Below are 18,936 nucleotides of genomic sequence, written 5' to 3'. Positions count from 1 at the left end.
TCTCTTAAGTCACTCTCTGACATAAAAATAAGAAAATAAAACCACTGAGTGGCTTCATGGGCTTCGCTTTGTCTTTATGGAAGATAATAAGGGTATAATGTATTGGTGAAAAGAAAATCTGTTTTTAATCCTTTGACTATTCTAATTTGCCCAACCATACTAATCATTATGGTTGGATCGCTGTTAATCTTTCCCTTTCACTTTATTTGGGCATAATATCTTTGCTTATTTGCAAGGCATAGAGTGTAATATTTGTATAACAGATGAAAGGAGACTTGCCCTTGTATCTAATAAAGATCGTCATATTTACAGTCCATTCCTTCTTCTCTCTTACTCTAATTAAGTGTATTTATGCTGGTGAATTAAGCCTTAATTTATGGGAGCTATAAAAAGAATGTAATTTAACCCATGAGGGCAAAGGCCAAATCGCATGTGTTTACTTGACACTGATACGTCTCTTGGAGATCTGTAGACACTCGAGATCTGTGTTTTGAATAAATGAATGAACGATTTTAATTGATGTGCAGTCTCATTTTCGCATGAACTGAAATTTTAATTGAAATCAGTTGGAAGATAAATGTGTATTGTGGTAATATTGCGTGTGAAGAACACAAGGTAGCATTTTTCTTAACAAATCTGTATATTTTATTTTGAATTGTTTATAAATTTGAGGCTAGACATATTTTTGCTTTGCACTATGATTATTTCACATGTACATTATAATGAATGCTGTGGCTAAAGAAGGGTAATAAAAAAGATGCGTTATCACCAAACATTGTCCAAATATGCAAATCTCTCATAAATAATTCTTCTAATGTGTGATTATAATTATGCCAATCACCTGTTTATTCTGTAGCAAATATTTTCTATTGAGAGAAATGACAAAATGGAAGTTGCTAGAATTTTTTTAACAATAGTATTATGAGTTGTTAGATTTGAAATGCTGAATAATCTTGTTTTATTCACCATGTTTTTGGACAAATTATAGAAATTTTGTGGTCTTTGACTTTGGAAAGCATGAAAAATTACGGATCTCATCTCCCTTCTCAGGTTAGCTTGGACTATTTAGAGGCATTTACTCCTGTGTATAGCTGACACTGTGATATTGAAACTCCAAAGGACAGGACAGATATTTAAGTAGTGAACTGCATGCTAAATTAAGCCGTATTTCAATATCTAGGACACAGATTCTACTCTTATACTTCATAGGTTACCAAAATAATATATTTGGAGTTTATCGTTTTTAAAGTAATTTCTTTATTAATCGTTGATTAAATTTGATCCTGAGAAGGCATCCTGGAACAAAGCTGCAGTGTTATTATAATGTTCTAAGTAATACCTAAATATATAATTTTTATAAAGAGTTTACCAAAAACACATCTCTTTAAATTGCAATAAACAGAACATGAGCTCTGAAAGCATGCAGTCTTTATAAACACCATCGAAGGAACTTCTCAGTGTCTGTAGATTGTGTGCACTGAGTTACTTTTTAAGTACAGGAGTGGATTTGTGCTTTTATCCAACCCAGATCTTTCTGGCAAGTACTAGATACTTGGCCTATTTACATATTCTTCACATAGCCTGGAAATTCAATGGGAAATATATGAGTAGGATATGTAACCTTGGCCTCGTTATCAACAATTATATCTAAATGTAACATGTGAGCTTTTTCTTTATTCTCAAGTGATGTCTCAACTGGTTTTCTTAGTACATAAGTCACTTGAAAGAGTTCAAGCTAAGCTTATTTGGAAGCATTTTAATTCTTGGAGGTCATCACGGAAATGTTTAATGCATTATTGGTCAAGGGGAAGGAGGGAGTCTAGACGGCCCTGACAAGTGTAGGTTATAGTGAGGCATTGCCATTCGTTATGCTGGTCTCAAAAATATGTATCTGAGAACATCACTGAAGCCTTGGATGGGTGCCCCTGTTCATGGTTAGCTTAACAATGGCCTTACCCCAAGTCTGCTCATATCTTTGAAATCTACATTTTTATAGCATCTTCATTCTAGCGAGGTCACCTTGAAATTTGAAAATCCATCATATTTGAAATTATTCATCTGTCCACACACATTTGATAATCAGTTGATCACCAAAGAAAGATCTAACATTGAATGCCTTCTATTGAGGCTCTGTGATCGATGCTTTGTGTACATATTTCATAGGACTGCATATGACATTAAAGTTAACCCCAGAAAACTGAGACTTAACTCAGAAACTTATCCAAACACACCCCTAATAAAAGGCAGAGGCTGCTTTAATCATTATGCTAAAGTATAAAACTTGACCTCTTTCATTGTTTCGCTCTGATGTGTCTTCCTCATATCTAACATATTTATCAACGGCCTCCCTGACAGTCTCATTTTAACAGACCTCATTGCTGTTGTAGGGTGGAAAGGTATAATAGCCTTCCTCACCCATCATAAAGGTCACAGCCAACACTGCTGTAATGAAAGACCAGTTAAGAAGAGAAAAGCATAACAAACTTATTTAATCAAAGTTTTATGTCACTTGGAAGACTTTAGAAATGAAGAATCAAAGGCCTAGGGAAAACTGTCCATTTGTATGCTTAGGTTAAATAAAGCATGGACAGTGTATTGAAGTGTGACTGGACAAAAAGGTTATCCTCTAATGATAATAAAATGAGGGAGAAACCCAGCAAGTCTTACCTGTTCAGGTCTTTCTTGGCCTCCCTGTGTAGCATTTCATCCTCCCAGATATAAGGCAGAACTCCCCTGGAAAGACGGTCTTATGATCTATTATCTGAAAGGTAGGTCAGTGCATTTCCTTGTGACAGCTCCTACACAGAAAAGCAGAGGAAGGTTAAAATATTTTTAGATTTTATGGTTTGCTTGGAAAGAGGGATGCTAGTTTCTTTTTTTATTATTATTACACTTTAAGTTCTAGGGTACAAGTGCAGAACATGCAGGTTTGTTACATAGGTATACACGTGCCATGGTGGTTTGCTGCACCCATCGACCCATCATCTACATTAGGTATTTCCCCTAATGCTATCTCTCCCCTAGTCCCCCGCCCCCTGACAGGCTCCGGTGTGTAATGTTTCCCTCCCTATGTCCATGTGTTCTCATTGTGCAACTCCCACTTATGAGTGAGAACATGCATTGTTTAGTTTTCTGTCCTTGTGTTAATTTGCTGAGAATGATGATTTCCAGCGTCATCCATGTCCCTGCAAAGGATAAGAACTCACCCTTTTTTGTGGCTGCATAGTATTCCATGGCGTATATGTGCCACATTTTCTTTATCCAGTCTACCGTTGATGGGCATTTGGGTTGGTTCCAAATCTTTGCTATTGTGAATAGTGCTGCAATAAACATATGTGTGCATGTGTCTTTATAGTAAAATGATTTATAATTTTTGGGGGTATATACCTAGTAATGGGATTGCTAGTTTTTATAACCTTTCCTGGGGTAGAGGAATCTGTTTTCCATTTCTTGCTTCAGGAATGGCAGAGAGGTAGGAGACAGGATGGCAGAAGAAGGTTAGATATAGACTTTGCTTCTGAGACTGCTCAGAGGCCTTCCAATATCTTAGTCAGTTCAGCATACTCAGCATACCACCATGCCATACTTCGAGGTATCATTTTCTGAGTCCCAACACTATTAATTTGTTCATGTTGAATACTACAATAATATGTTTATTACCCCAGGTGTGTTCATATAGTGGTAACTTATACAGTCACTAAAACTAGAGTTTATACACACGTTTATTGACTTGATCATGATCTAGAAAAATGAACAAAGTGACTTCAAAACAGCATTCATAGTATGCGATATCACATTGTCTATTGTGTAACAGTGATTTTCTCCAGATTATCCTTTTCTTTTTACTTGTTTTTCTCAATTTTTTTTTCAATAAATGTGTGTGTTTACATAGTTTTTTTTATTATTTTAACTTTTTATTTTAGATTGGGGGTGCATGTTCAGGTTTGTTACATGGGTATATTGCAACTTTAGCAATATCAGGATATTCATTTTGAGCTATTATATAAAATGAATCAAGCATATTTTATTTTTAAATCTTTTCTTCTACTCTGTGTCAATAGACAGTTCCAAAATTTATCTGGTAGAATGTAAGCCATTAAAGTTATCATTTGATCAAAAAATGTGTTGTGAATTTTAAATACATCTGGGTTTCAGGAGACAAACATACCATCATATAGTGAGATTTTACTGTGCAGCTAGTGTGTCATTTGCTCACCCCATGAGTTTGACAACACCTGCTCAGTGATATTAGTCCACTTACCATTTGTTATGAACCTGCAGCGATATCAAATTGCTATTAAAGTTTATAAAGTGTACCCACATTTAAACTTACCTGTTCTGGACCAGTGGCCAACCCTTCACCAACTGACTGTAGTCAAACAACAACACTCTTAGCACAGTCCTTCCCTAGGAGACAATAAACCATGAGGAATAACTATCAGTATTCAACGAGTGCTCCATAAATAGTTTCATTATCATAATGAGAACAGTTGTATATATAATGGGATGGAAGTTGTTTCACATTTCTTTTGAAAAATGACATGCTGTGATAAGTGATGATATGTGAGGCTTTGGGTTTTATTTTGATCTTATTGGGCTTACGTTGGAAAAAAATAAACTCACTTGTTACATGAGATTCCAACACAGATATTTTAACCTGCTGTCTTTGTAATGTGTGACAGTATAATATGTGGAAATGGGAGACTCATTAAATCAAGGTAAATCATGACCTTTCAGCAAGTTATCTAAGCCTCTGAAGGCTTGGTTTCTTCATTCAGAGTGAGGATATTAGTGCCATAGCTAGAAGCATAATACAAAGTAAGTGAGTAAAAATATGTAAAAAGTGAAGATAAAAAGTAAAATGTCAAAAAAGAAAAGAAAGAAAAATTATAAATGAAAAGTCAAGGTCTGTAGCCTTGTGGATCTTCAAATGGTAGAGGTTCATAGAACTGATTTTAGAGATGCTCTGAACACCTGACATTTCTTATTAAATGTGCTGGGAAGTCTCATTCTCATAATATATGCAGGATATTGAAGAGGCAATGAAAAGTCACTGTTGTAGCCTGTATGAAAAACAAGAGACATTATTGTAAATAATATCAATAACATTTACAATAATTTTGTAAATAATATCAATATTTTACAATTATTTGCAATAATAATATTATAAATAATAGCAATAATATTTACAATAATTAGGGGAACCATAAATAGGAAAACTAAAAAATACATCTATATTGTTTCTTGCTTGTTTGTCTGACACGAATTTATCATACTGGAATTATTGTCCATCAACTTAACTTGGTTGAACCACAGAAGTTGTTGGGTTTGTCAGTGCACAAGGAGCTATTTCTAACTCCAAAGACATTATTACCTGCCCTGTGGCCTATATTCAGCCCCCAGTCAAAATGATCTTATTTTTATCTTATTTTGTATCTTCTTGACCAAAATGTTATTTTTTTATAATCATCAACCAAATTGATAGTTTAATACAATAGAGTTGAATTTATATTCATGAGGCTCTTGAAGATAACGTGTATTTTTCTTGCAACATAATTTATAAAGACAAAAAATTGCATAGATTCTAGATGCACACAATGAGGTATATGGTCAAATACATCAATTTGCCTCTATTTAATGGAATACTAAGCAGTCATAAAAATTAATATTTAAAAAATTAATGACATTGAAATGTGCAGATAATACATTAATTAAAAATAGCACAATATGAAATTATATATATAGTGTATTCACAATTGCATTACATACATATACACACCTGTATATGCAAAGAAAATAATACAGGAATTCAATATGCCAAAATGTTACATAATTTTCTGTTAGAGTGATTGAATTGTTTTTATTTTTTTCCTTTCTGTCTATATTTTCTAAATTTTCAACAAACATTCAGCTGTTTCATACTATGGCAATTTTATATACTAACTATGGATATTCAAACTTTAGTTTGAAATTCAAATCTAACAAGTAAATGGTTACTAAAATTCTCATTAAAATGTAGATACATTAAGCTGGACAGATATTAATTGTATTATTCTGCATGTGCCTATTTTCTCAAAGATCTGTAGAAGGAGGTACAGAGAGGAGTGTGAGGTTACTGAACCTGGGAGAATGAGAATGTTCTTAGCACAGCAATGACTATCAGACTTAAGAGGCATGGACCCTTATAACAGCAGTTTCACTTCCTTCTTTCCCAATAGATTGAGCCATAATATTTCCTGTAGTTTATTATGTTCTTTTTCTTCCACTAATCCAAACCTCTGCAACATGCAATTTATCTATATAACAACCCTGCATAGTACCCTAAACCCCAAAGGGTTTAAAAAAAAAAAAAGTCAAAAATAACAAATGTTGGTGAGGCTGTGGAGAAAAGTGAATGCCTATATGGTGTTGGTGAAAATGTAAATTAGTTCAGCCACTATGGAAGGCAATTTGAAGATTCCTCAAAGAACTTACAACAGAACTAGCGTTGGACTAGCAATCTTATTAATGGGTATATACCCAAAGGAAAATAAATTGTTCTACCAAAAGGACTCATATATTTGCATGTTCTTTGCAGCACTATTCATAATAGCAAAGACATGAAATCAACCTAGGTACCCCAAAATGGTGGAGTGGATAAAGAAAATGTGGTACATATACGCAATGGAATACTGTGCAGCCATAAAAATGAACCAAAGCATGTATTTTGCAGCAACATGGATGCAGTAGGAAGCCACTATCCTAATGAATTAACGAAGAAACAGAAACCTAAATATCACATATTCTCACTTATAAGTGGGAGCTAAATCTTGAGTACAGGCAGACATAAAGACAAGAACAACCAATATTAGTGACTCCAAAGGTGGGGAGCAGAGAAGGGGAACAAGGCATGAAAAACTTCCTTTTGGTTATTATGTTCACTATTTAGGTAACTGGGATCAATAGAAGTCCAAATCTCAGTATCATACACTATACCTTGTAACAAATCCACATGTATACTCCCAAATCTACAATAAAAATTAAAACTTTAAAAATCAAATAAAAAGTAAAAACACATAGGAGGCTATTGAAATTATGACATACTTCGTTCCTGATCCACAGACCAGAGACTTGTAAATGAGATTCGGAATATAAATCATTGTTATCAAGGCTGACTTTTCTTTTCAGAGTTATGTATGACAAAATATCTTCCTATCAAGAGTAGATAATTTCCTACTAAAACTAAAGAAATGCTTAAAAAGCGTACCATGAAGCATATTTACTTCTCTCCAAATGACAAAAAAGTTGCATTTATTGCTATGTTGTTTGTAAAATTGTGCTTTTACCAAAGTTTAGATTAAATTTCATCTGTATTAAAATTGTTTGAAATCAATAAAATGGAAATATCTAATATAAAAAATCATACTGTGGCAAGCTTATATACTAACTATGATATTCAAACTTTTGTTTGGAAATTAAATCTAAATAGTTTTCTTCAAGAAAATATTTTTAAGGTTTCAGTTTGTCTTAAAATGACAATACTTAAACACCGAGAGAGAAAAGGGATTTATGATAAAATTCAGTGTTAACATTTAGGAACAAAAACTATGTAAGAAAAAATATATTTCTGTGACCTAGATATGCAATGATCAAAGTACTTAAAGATTATTTGAAATACAAACTAAACTTTAGAATAAAGAAGCTAAATATTTATGTTACCACTTATTTCTTGAAATATAAAACTATGTTTTGATTTTTAAAATAAAAAAAAAAAAGCTTGGGGAAATGGGATGAAAGTTGTTTGGAGTTCATCAACAAGCATTTATTGAGCTTCAAATATGTGCCCTGCGTAGAACTTCATGTATTCCAGATGGAATCTGTATGCATTTGAAAAGTTTGCAATAAAATATCTGGTGTCCTCATACTCCTTTGGTATTCTATACAATTGTTGGTCTTGGCCTTGATGGCCCAGGAAATCTGTTTGTCAACACAAATATAGATTAATAGATACATTGACACTGACATCTATCTTTTCATCTATATACAAAGTTATAAAGAAGAATAAACACAGTTCCCTTGATCAAGGACATTATGAATATAAAGGGTTTTTTCCTCATTGAACACAGTATCTTTCCAGTTGTCTTGGGCTTAGAAGTAAAATTGTAATCAAAAGGCTGTGAATGGGAAAGAAAGTAGACGTAACTGAAGAGTTGCAAGAAATATTCAATCCAATTATGATGAACTTTTATTAACCTCCAAAATCCAAAACACATCTTCACATCCCACATCTCTCTCTTTACTATGATGCCGGGTACGCGTGGCACATTTTATTTTTTTGAGCTCCTGTATATGCCCTGCCTCTCTTTTTATTTGATATAGTCTTCACTCACATACGGTAATGATCATGACTAATATATACATGTACCACTGGCATGTTCAAAAGAAATCAAATATAATTATGGTACCCAGAGACTATAGAAACTAGATGAAAATAATAGGCCTAAAACAATTAGGTGAACAATAATTAGGTGATCCATTTCTGGGTAATTATTTTTTTAAAAACAGATGTTGCAACTATGAGAGATCAGTTTGAGTTAAGAATAGTTGGAGTTGTCTTTATGGAAAAGATAAAATTCAGTCTCAGTCTATAGGACAGATGAGCCCAGGGGATGAAAGAGGGCATTGTTTGGAGAACAAGGATGTGTTATGACAAAATCACAGAAATTAGCGTAGTGTGTAAGTTTAACTGTAAGGAAAATGCTGTGTATATGTGTGGGGGGCCTCTATATGTATAAAAGTAATGGAAAATAAAGTTGAATGACTCAGTATTGGCATGTAATTAGAATATGTATATTTTATTATTTTACTGTAATTGTTATACTTTGATCTCATTTAGCAGATTAACCCTGTATTAACTTTTAATTTGAAACACAAAAATTTAAAGTTGCTCTGATAGTTGTCAGCTATTTTGTTAAAATGGGAGATATTAGTAACAGGAATTGAAGTGGGAGATATTAGTAATAGGAATTTACCTAATATATGTGCAGTAAGTCAAAATTTACATATGTTTCTACTTTTCTAGGGCACTTCTACATATGCTATTTATTTGCATTTTTTTGAAAACCCTTCTTAGGGAGGCAGGATAGGCATTATTTTTCTTTTATACATGAGTAACTTGAGAAACAGGTTTTTTCCACTTCTCTCAGATTCACTCAGTAATGAGTTCTGGCTAGAAGCCACATCTTTCATGTTTGATGTTTGGTAGAAACTAGAGTAGAGAAAATGCTTCAAGTGAATTTTTGTATTATCATGAAACTGACATTAAACAATGTTTATAAATTAATTTTTAAAACACATAGACTTAAGGAAAACAGTATTAAGGGAAAGACAGATAAGAATAAGGAAAGATTTTCTTTGTAATTGTATATGAATGTTTCAATTTTATTGGAATGTTTAGATATTTTGAGAAAATGTAATTATTCTTATATCATTGATTTTACATGTAAAAAGAGAGGTCATTGCAGATAGTCATAATAAGAAACTGAAACTTAGGGCATATTTTCATTTTTAAAAAAATGTATTCTTTTTTTACAACTTCTATTTTAGATTCAGGAGTACATGTTGTTACCTGGGTATACCAGGTTGTTACTTGGGTGTATTGTATGATACTGAGTTTTGCAGTATGATTAAATATGTCACCCGGTTAGTGAGCATAGTACCCAATAGATAGTTTTCCAGACCTTGTCTCCCTCCTTCTCTCTCTACCCTCTCTTTTTTCCACCAGTGTCTAATGATCCCATCTTCATCTCTGCGGGTAACCAAAGTTTAGTTCCCACTTTACTTGTGGTGTTGATTTTTTGTTTTGGTTTTTAGTTTTAGGTTTTTTATTTTTTGTTTCTGCATTAATTAGCATAGGATAATGTCTCGAACTGTATCTATGTTGTTGTAAAATGGCATAATTTGGCTCTTTTTATGGCTGCATAGTATTCCATGGTATGTATGTACCACGTTTTCTTTCTTTCTTTTTTTTTTTTCCTTTAAGTTCCGGGTTACATGTGCAGAACGTTCAGGTTTGTTACATTGGTATACATGTGCCATGGTGGTTTGCTGCACCTATTGATTTGTCCTCTAAGTTCCCTCCTCTTGCCTACCACCCAATAATAGGCCCTGGTGTGTGTTGTTCCCCTTCCTGTGCCCATATGTTCTCATTGTTCAACTCCCACTTATGAGTGAAAACATGTGGTGTTTGGTTTTCTGTTACTGTGTTAGTTTGCTGAGGATGATGGCTTCCAGCTTCATCCATGTCCCTGCAAAGGACATGATCTCATTCCTTTTTATGGCTACATAGCATTGCATGGTGTATATGTACCACATTTTCATTATCCAGTCTATCATTGATGGGCATTTGGGTTGGTTCCATAACTTTGCTCTTGTTAAGTAGTGCTGCAATAAACATACGTTTGCATGTGTCTTTATAATAGAATGATTTGTAATCTTTTGGGTATATATCCAGTAATGGGATTGCTGGGTCAAATGGTATTTCTGGTTCTAGATTCTTGAGGAATCACTGTACTGTCTTCCACAACGGTTGAACTAATTTACATTCCCACCAGCAGTGTAAAAGTATTCCTATTTCTCCACAACCTCAGCAGCATCTATTGTTTCTTAACTTTTTAATAATTGTTATTTATTCTGACTGGCATGGCATTGTGGTTTTGATTTGCATTTCTCTAATGATCAGTGATGTTGAGCTTTTTTCATATGTTTGTTGGCCTTTTACATGGCTTCTTTGGATAAGTGTTTTTCTTATCCTTCACCTATTTATGATGGGGTTGTTTTTTTCTTATAAATTTGTTTAAGTTCCTTGTAGATTCTGGATATTAGACTTTTGTCAGATGGAGAGACTGCAGAAATTTTCTCCCATTCTAGTGAAGGTTGCCTGTTCACTCTGATAGTTTCTTTTGCTGTGCAGATGCTTCTTAGTTCAATTAGATCCCATTTGTCAATTTTGGCTTTTGTTGCAATTGCTTTTGGCATTTTCGTTATGAAGTCTTTGTGCATGCCTATGTCCTGAATGATATTAACTATGTTTTTGTTAAGGGTTTTTAATGTGTTGGGTTTTATATTTAAGTCTTTAATCCATCTTGAGTTACTTTTTGTTTAAGGTGTGAGGAAGGTGTCCAGTTTCAGCTTTCTGCGTATGACTAGTCAGTTTTCACAGCACCATTTGTTGAATAGGAGATCCTTTCCCCATTGCTTGTTTTTGTCAGGTTTGTCAAAGATCAGATGGCTGTAAATGTGTGGTGTTATTTCTGAAGTTTCTGTTCACTCCATTGGTCTATATGTCTATTTTGGTACCAGTATCATACTGTTTTGGTGGCTATAGCCTTGTAGTGTAGTTTGAAGTCAGGTAGTGTGATGCTTCCAGCTTTTATTCTTTTTGTTTAGGATTGTCTTGGGTATATGGGGTCTTTTTGATTCTATATGAAATTTAAAGTAGTTTTTTTTTTTTCTTCTGTGAAAAAGTCAATGCTAGTTTGATGGGGATAGCATTGAATCTATAAATTACTTTGGGCAGTATGGCCATTTTCATGATATTCGTTCTTCCTATCCATGAGCATGGAATGTTTTTCCGTTTGTTTGTGTCCTCTATTATTTCCTTTATTCACTTCTTCCTCAGGACCTATTAAGGGCTGAGAGCCAGTTCTGGTGCTCAGCAACTTTGTGCAACTTCCTCCCTCTTCATCCTCAGTGTCTGTGTTGCCTCTCTGTGGACTTTCAGTTTTCTCCCAGAAAATCTGCTTGAGGTATGATGGTTTACTAGATATTTTGGTTTCTCTTGGTAGGAGAGTTGCTTCTTGGCTGCATCTGGTCAGCTATCTTGGCCCCCAAGCTCCACATTTTCATATTAACCTTTTAATTCAACTTGCTTTGCTTGTCATGTTTTTGTGTGTGTGTTTGTGCATTTTGTTATGAATGGCTAAATTTACTTAATCAGCTTGGTTATATAGTCAATTTGAATGAGCCATTGAGACCTTTGGATAACAATCACTGATTTCTATTGAATAAACAAGTATTAAACATGTAGGTGCATTCCAAAATGTCTTTAGCTAGAAAAATTTCTAGAGATAACATTCCTTATCATTAAATGGCTAAGATTCTATATGGTAAGTTATGTTTTGTAAGTGGGGCAACTAAAGCCAGACACTATGCTATGCATTTTTAGTTTATTATATCTAATGTTTATAGTTTTCTAACTTAGGTAGATATATGCTTATTTTATAAATGATGAACTGAGTTTAAAGCAAATAGGTGACTTGTTCAAGAACACAGAGATAAATTGAATCTATACTTTTTTTTACTTATATGTATAATAGAAAAAATCCATAATAAAAAGCTTTATATAGCTGGCATTTGATGTTTTCCAACTTCTGGTTAAGCTGGGTAACAGTGAGTTCCCCATTTCTGCTAATGTTATAGAGAGGTTGGGTGATCATGTGATAAAGATATATTAGTGAGATTCATGTAGTGGATATGAAATTATTAAAAAGTAACCTCTAAGTTAAACTTCAATTCTATTATTTTATCAGTTTTTCTCCACGTCGTCATAAAGGTACAGTTGAAGCTACTGTTTTAATTTTTCCTTGTTTTAGGAAACCAGTGGATATATTGTTCTAGACCTTTCCTAGGGAATGGTGTCAGCTTTCACAGAAAGTTCTCTGCTTTTCATTTCCAGTCAATAAAACTCTAGTGTTTAATACATAGCTCTTTTCTCTTTGATTTGACTGGCCATATGGAGTTGTTAAAAAATTTAAAAGCTAATCTCATTTAGACTTTCAGTTGATAACACTTTGGTATCCTGTTTTGTGCAGTCGTAACCCATGCCAGTTTTCATGAGCTTGAACATTCATTACTGGGCTCATGACCCAAGCCATTAGCCCATCACTGCCATATGCTCATCAACAGCATCTGAAAGCAAGAAGCTTAAACTTGTCTGGTCTCTGGTGTTATTCAATTTGTGAGTGAAAAAATTACGCATTACCCAGTTATGTGTGTATATATTTTTCCCTTCTCCTTTGAGTTTGAATGTTATCTGGGCTTTTTACCATTACCAGTATTGCCAATTGTTTAATTTGTGTCTGTCACCCACATCTGTGATAAAATAGTTTGTTTGCACATTGTACTCCTTAGCTTTTAATTTCCCCAAGATCCTATTATATTTAAAAGATTTAAAAATGTGAAATCTCTTAAGTAGAGAAGTGACTAAGGCCTTATAGACCATAAGGATTGCATGCTGTCCTCAGGCTCATGGTTAAGTAGCATCAATGCTCTGAACCATTCAACTGTGTTGTTCTCTAAGGCCCAACCAACCACCAAGGTAGAGAAGGAGCATATCTATGAATCAGTGTACAGTACCTGAAATGGGAAGGTTAGTTCTGTGTAGGAGACATGGTGTGCAAGCTATTTGACTTCTGTCAGTGGCCACGTCTTCTTCACCTATAGGACTGAGAGAATAATTCCTCTTATGTCTTTCTTCTAAAGGCATTGTGAGCATCACAGGCCTATGCTTTCTAAACATTAGAAACCACTTAAAACATTCTTCACTCCTTCTCTTATTGAATAAAATTTATTTTTCATTTCTCTAGGCTCTATGGCTTTGGGCAAGTCAACCAGTATTTCTGGGCATTAGTTTTGTCAAAGCACCTGAGTGATAACCACAGTTATTTATTTGGGGTTGCGTATGTGTCCACCATTGGGCCAGTAAGGTTTGGTTAACTGTATTTATTCCTCATGAATTATTTTCATTGTCTTCACTTGATGGCTCAGGAAACTGAGCCGAGAGAGTCTGATAACTTCCCTAGGCTCACATAGCTAGTTGCAAACATAGAGGTAGATACTTTAGGTCATTAAATAAGGGGGGATTAAAATAATTCAAGGAGTTGTCCTAGGTAGCATCTAGGTTCAAAGAAAGTAAAATGTGGAGAATAAAAGATCTGCTTTCTTTTTTTCTTTTTGTTTTGGCCAACTTTTTTCACCAGCCTATATTTCCTCTCCTTTCTTTCTTATATATTTTGAAATTCTAATTGCTACCTTCACTTTGGCGGGGTAGGTGGGGTTGTTTAGAGTTACCTTCCCTACTGTGCTTAAGTTCTTATTGTGTAAAGATCCTGTAACTCACTAAATAGATTAAACAGCTCTGGTTTTGTTTTCATGCCAGCATATTATCTTACCACACTATCACTTTTTACCCTCCAAGACTTGCCATACCAAGTGGCAGTGCCCAAATCACATAAAGAGGAGCTGTTGTTGCTTGTTCCCTAGTACATGGGTTTGTATCCCCAAACCTTTTCACATGATACTAATTTTGTGTGGAATATTCTTATTTTTCCATACAAAAAGCAAATTCATGCTTTTCCTTATGAAACATCAATCAGTTCTTCTGTATACCCAACCTTGGCTTTCCCAGACATCCTTTTTTTTTTTTTCTTTAAGTTCCCAGCATAACTTTTATACTCAGCAATGTTTGGATTCCATGCTCCTGAACTAAATTTTCTCAGAGCAGGGATGCTGGTTTTTGCTTTCTGCATTTTCAGCATCAAACACAGTATCTAGAACGTAGTTATGCTGTTGTTTCAGCAAGTGAATTAGTACTTTGGTACAACAGACCCTAATTTTAATTTGAAGATAGATGCAATTGTGAAAGTATACTAAAAAGTTTTCTTGACATTTTAGATGTAGTACAGCATATTATTTCTCCTTCCAAAAATTAAAGAGAAGAAAATCATTCATTTTAATTTTCGTTTAACAAAAAAGAACCAAAGTGTTAAGCCTAATGCTGTCACAGAGTATGGTGTGATTGCTAATGATCAAACTTCTGTAGCAAGTTACGGCTATATATAAAGACTAATACTGTTCGTCCACAATCACTAAGGCAAGTTCTTAGAAGTAAAAATATTTATGTTTAGATTCCTGAAATAGTCACTAATCATGAGACTGTATTGAAGCAAACCAAATTCCTGGAACTAGACAGACAGTGACAGAAACCAGTAGGCTGATGGAGGTACCCTGCATGACAGCAGGGCAGATGGATTTGCTGAAGTCCACTGTCGCCCAACTACAAATCTCCCATAAAAGAAAAATGCAAACATGGAGACTTTTAAAATAGCAATAATTTGGACTCTCACAGAGGAACATTTTCAAGTTATGGTGTAGGTGAGCTTCTTAGAGCCATCCTGGATTCCAAGAACTAAAAGTAACTGCAGACATCAGGCAGAGATGGTCCAAGTTGTCAAGCAGAAAATACATGAATTACTCAAAACATGCCATTTCTTCATAAGGACTCTTAGCATTTCCATGTGTAAGAATTTATTTTTTCTACTTTTTTTTTCTAAGACTAAGATTCTTTATATGAAAGTATTTTTTTTTCCTCGTTGGTTTTTTAAACATCTTAATACAATGGCAATTAATTCTGGAAAGTCAAAACTGGAAAGGGTTTTAGATAGGTCTTCCTTACTTTGACATGAGATATTTAAGATGGAAGTCTGTTTTAGTTTTTCATAGATCTTACAATGCCCAACCCAGTGCTTAAAATATTTTAACGTTCAATTAATTTTATTTGAGCTAAATTGGATTCATATCTACTACTCACCGCCATCCACAATCATCATTTCAAACCTGTTTGGGAGTTAAAATAAGTGAATCCTAGGATGACTATGGTTTGTCTCAAGGTCAAAAGCTGTGACACAGCTAGATTTAACATGAACAGATTGCTTCTTATTTTTGTTATTAATGAGTGTTAATATATATTACTGAACTTTTTGACCTTCTATAATGAAAATTGCTGATTATAGATTTATTTTGTTATGCTAAAAGGTATTCAAATTTAAAGAAAAAGGACACCATCAGTAGTTGGCAGTCAGAGCCAGGGATTTTCTTAAGAGCTGATACTGAAGTATTATTGAAATGATATAATAATGTATTATTGAAATAATATATTTTTCCTGTTTTCTTCCCAAAGGATACCTATAATGCTCTGGATGACTCCCTACTCTCAGCCTTTTATATCTAGCACCTCATTCCTTAATACTTTCATCTCTTTTCACTATTCTATGTATTGTGACAGCATCCCAGATTTACCTTACATTATTTATATCATTTTCTTGTGTATAGGAACAATTCCACTCATTAATACCACCACTGCTGCTATTGAAACTTTGGTTCTTTGAATATCTCAATTATATTTCTTCTTCTTTACTTTATTATATAGCCTTTTTATCCTGGTTTATTCTTTGGAGTTTAATGCTTTGCTTATATGCAATGTGCATTGCTATGTATGTCTTTAAGTTAGTAAACAGATTTTTAACTATTTTGTTTTAGAAAAATATCTGGTCTTCCACAAGTAGATCAATATCAGTTGATTGGCTTGTTTACTGAGTCCTTAGGATGATGTTGTATTTGTTTTCATAATCATTGATTTATTTGTTCCTGTTTGTCATTGAAGGCAGGTCTGTCTATCTAGACTCAGTGTTTATTTCTCTTGACTCTGCTGGGTCTTCCAAGGTCCACATATCCACAACGAGTGGAGTTGCCTAGCTTCCAGCTCTCTTCTCAGTGGCTAATCAGATTCCAGCTGTTGCATTCCTGTAATCATTGATATTGTGTCTTTCCTTGTAGCTCCAATTCTTACCCCTTCAGCACTGAAAACAGACAGTGTACATGAAAAATCACATGATGCCCCCAGCAGTATCTTTACAGGAAAATCGGTGTTGGTCATGCCCAAGACAAAACTCCTTAGTTGTATGGACCTTTTATCCCACAATATGTGGAATCCATCACTCTCTTTTTAACACATCCTATATACTAAGATATTTTCTACAATTTGATGTCTCTAATAGATATTGTAAGAGTGACACTATAGGGAGGACAGAGTTGGAAAGTAAAGGTCACATACTTTAAGTAGTACCTAAGCAGCAGACAGATAGCCCCTAATTATCTGATAGATGCAGCCATTTGAATTTTAGATGTAATGGACGGACAGTCAGACAATAGTATCATGGCATAGAGTCTTTTATTATTTTGTTTTTGATTATGTTTGTGTGTGTGTTTGTGTGTGTGTGTGTGTGTGTGTTGTTGTTGCTGTTTTTAAACTGCTTTTTGGCAGCATAGCCTGGTGATCCAAATATTGTGATTTTTAGTTTAATTCTACAAAAATATAGGTCATGGAAGTTCTTCCCAGTGTCTTAAAGGTTGACAGTTCTAGTTTTCGGTGTAACATGATATCTACTATATACAACTATATTTGTCTTTATTAGTAATCTGATGAGATCTGGGAGAACATGTAACAAATACAGCTAACCAGGCACAATTTTAATATTAACGATCATATGACTTTTTAGTTTTTTAAGTTTTAAAGTGAATTTTTCTACTTTCTTTACACTTTTCAAAATGTTTCAAATTATTAAAATATGTTGTATAATTTTTAAAGACCCTAGAATTAATAAATCCCTGAAACTTTAAGGAGTTACAATATCAAGGCAGTCTTTTGCTTCAGAAAATGATTACAATTATTAATGAATAACAAGCACTAATACAACTTTGCACATCTTTTTGTTATGTATATGATTGATATTTATTTATTTGAGGTTATGGTAAAATTAAAATTCTGTACTGTATCTAATAAAACTAGTTTTAGTATTTATGCAAACTGAAGTTGATATTTGATGGAAATGCAAGTGGAAAAAAAACTCATAATTCTAAGTTTTGGATTGGAATCTGAAGATTTCTAATTGAAAACAATTTAGGAATTAAAGAAACCTTGTCCTAGTTCTGCCTTCCTCTGGTGTGTGTTTAGATTAATGTCCCTTAATCTAAGGGACATTAGATAGCTAAAAGTCATCAATGAGTTCAGCACACCCTTATTTTAGTCTTTGCTGTAAATTAAGGTCTGTCACCATTATCGAAGGTTTACCTGAACTCCTTACAATATTAGTTTTCAATTTCTTCTTGTCCTGAGTTTGTACTAACAAAATCATGCAGAAGAAAAGTAGGAGAAATTATGACAGAAAGATAAATATAGGATAGCTTCTCTGAATAAAGCATAAGCCTGGAGACAGGAGGTCTGGAGTGTGCCATATTTCTCTCTTTTCTTTCTGGTAGTCCCTGGGGGCCATTGTGAAACCTCCAGGGAGTCCAGTAGCACAGGACAGAAACCATGTCATGGGGAGGTTATTGTGAGATTAAAGGATATAATGTATGTGAACTAGTAATATGCAAACTTTACAAATATGAGATTCAGTATTATTTTACTTTCTATCAATTTAATGTATTTTAAAGCAGTTATCATCGTTTCCCAATGTATTATTTATTCTACATATTTGAAGCACCATATCATATCATACTTATCCTTAATTGTCTTCAGGTTTGCAGTATTTAAATTAAATCACTAATTCAAATTGAAAAATGAGAGGAATCTATTAGTTTGTAGAAATATACTTATTACTAAAGTGTGGCAATTCCAGTTTTTTCACGATCAAGTGACTATGTGGTATAATATGATTTCACCAAAAGGCTTCATGTTATTATGAATTTTTGGAAGTGTGTGATAGGTGGCTCCTTTTTAAATTTGAAGTAATTCCAAAATATTTTCTTTAAATAAAATTTGACATCATCATGGAAAATTATATGATATTAAAAAAGTTATTTTCTATGGTAATATTACTGTATGGTAAGTTTATATCTCATTATTTCTGTGATTGCTATATGTGCTTTCATTTATTTGCTCAAGAAAATTGACCATTTTCACTAATAATATAAGTTACTTTAACTAAAGGATAGGCTCTGCATATATTAACAGAGTTGTTTGAGTTCCAGCTTTCATTGAAATAGTTTCCTAAGAACTGATTGCATGCCTGATGATAAACTTTCCTACAAGATCTGAAAATTCACATTTCAGTGTAT

At 33.7% G+C, this 18,936-nt stretch overlaps 1 protein-coding gene across 2 annotated transcripts in view; it reads left to right on the top strand.

Annotated features, from left to right (window-relative positions):
• The window catches only part of DPP10 (dipeptidyl peptidase like 10), a 687,795-nt gene that overhangs the window by 180,236 nt on the left and 488,623 nt on the right, over positions 1-18,936 (top strand). The gene's annotated exons all lie outside the window — the stretch shown is intronic.

The sequence above is a fragment of the Chlorocebus sabaeus genome, chromosome 10 (assembly GCF_047675955.1).
Source record: "Chlorocebus sabaeus isolate Y175 chromosome 10, mChlSab1.0.hap1, whole genome shotgun sequence".
Classification (NCBI taxonomy): domain Eukaryota; kingdom Metazoa; phylum Chordata; class Mammalia; order Primates; family Cercopithecidae; genus Chlorocebus; species Chlorocebus sabaeus.
This window is presented reverse-complemented; position numbering and strand designations above follow the sequence as displayed.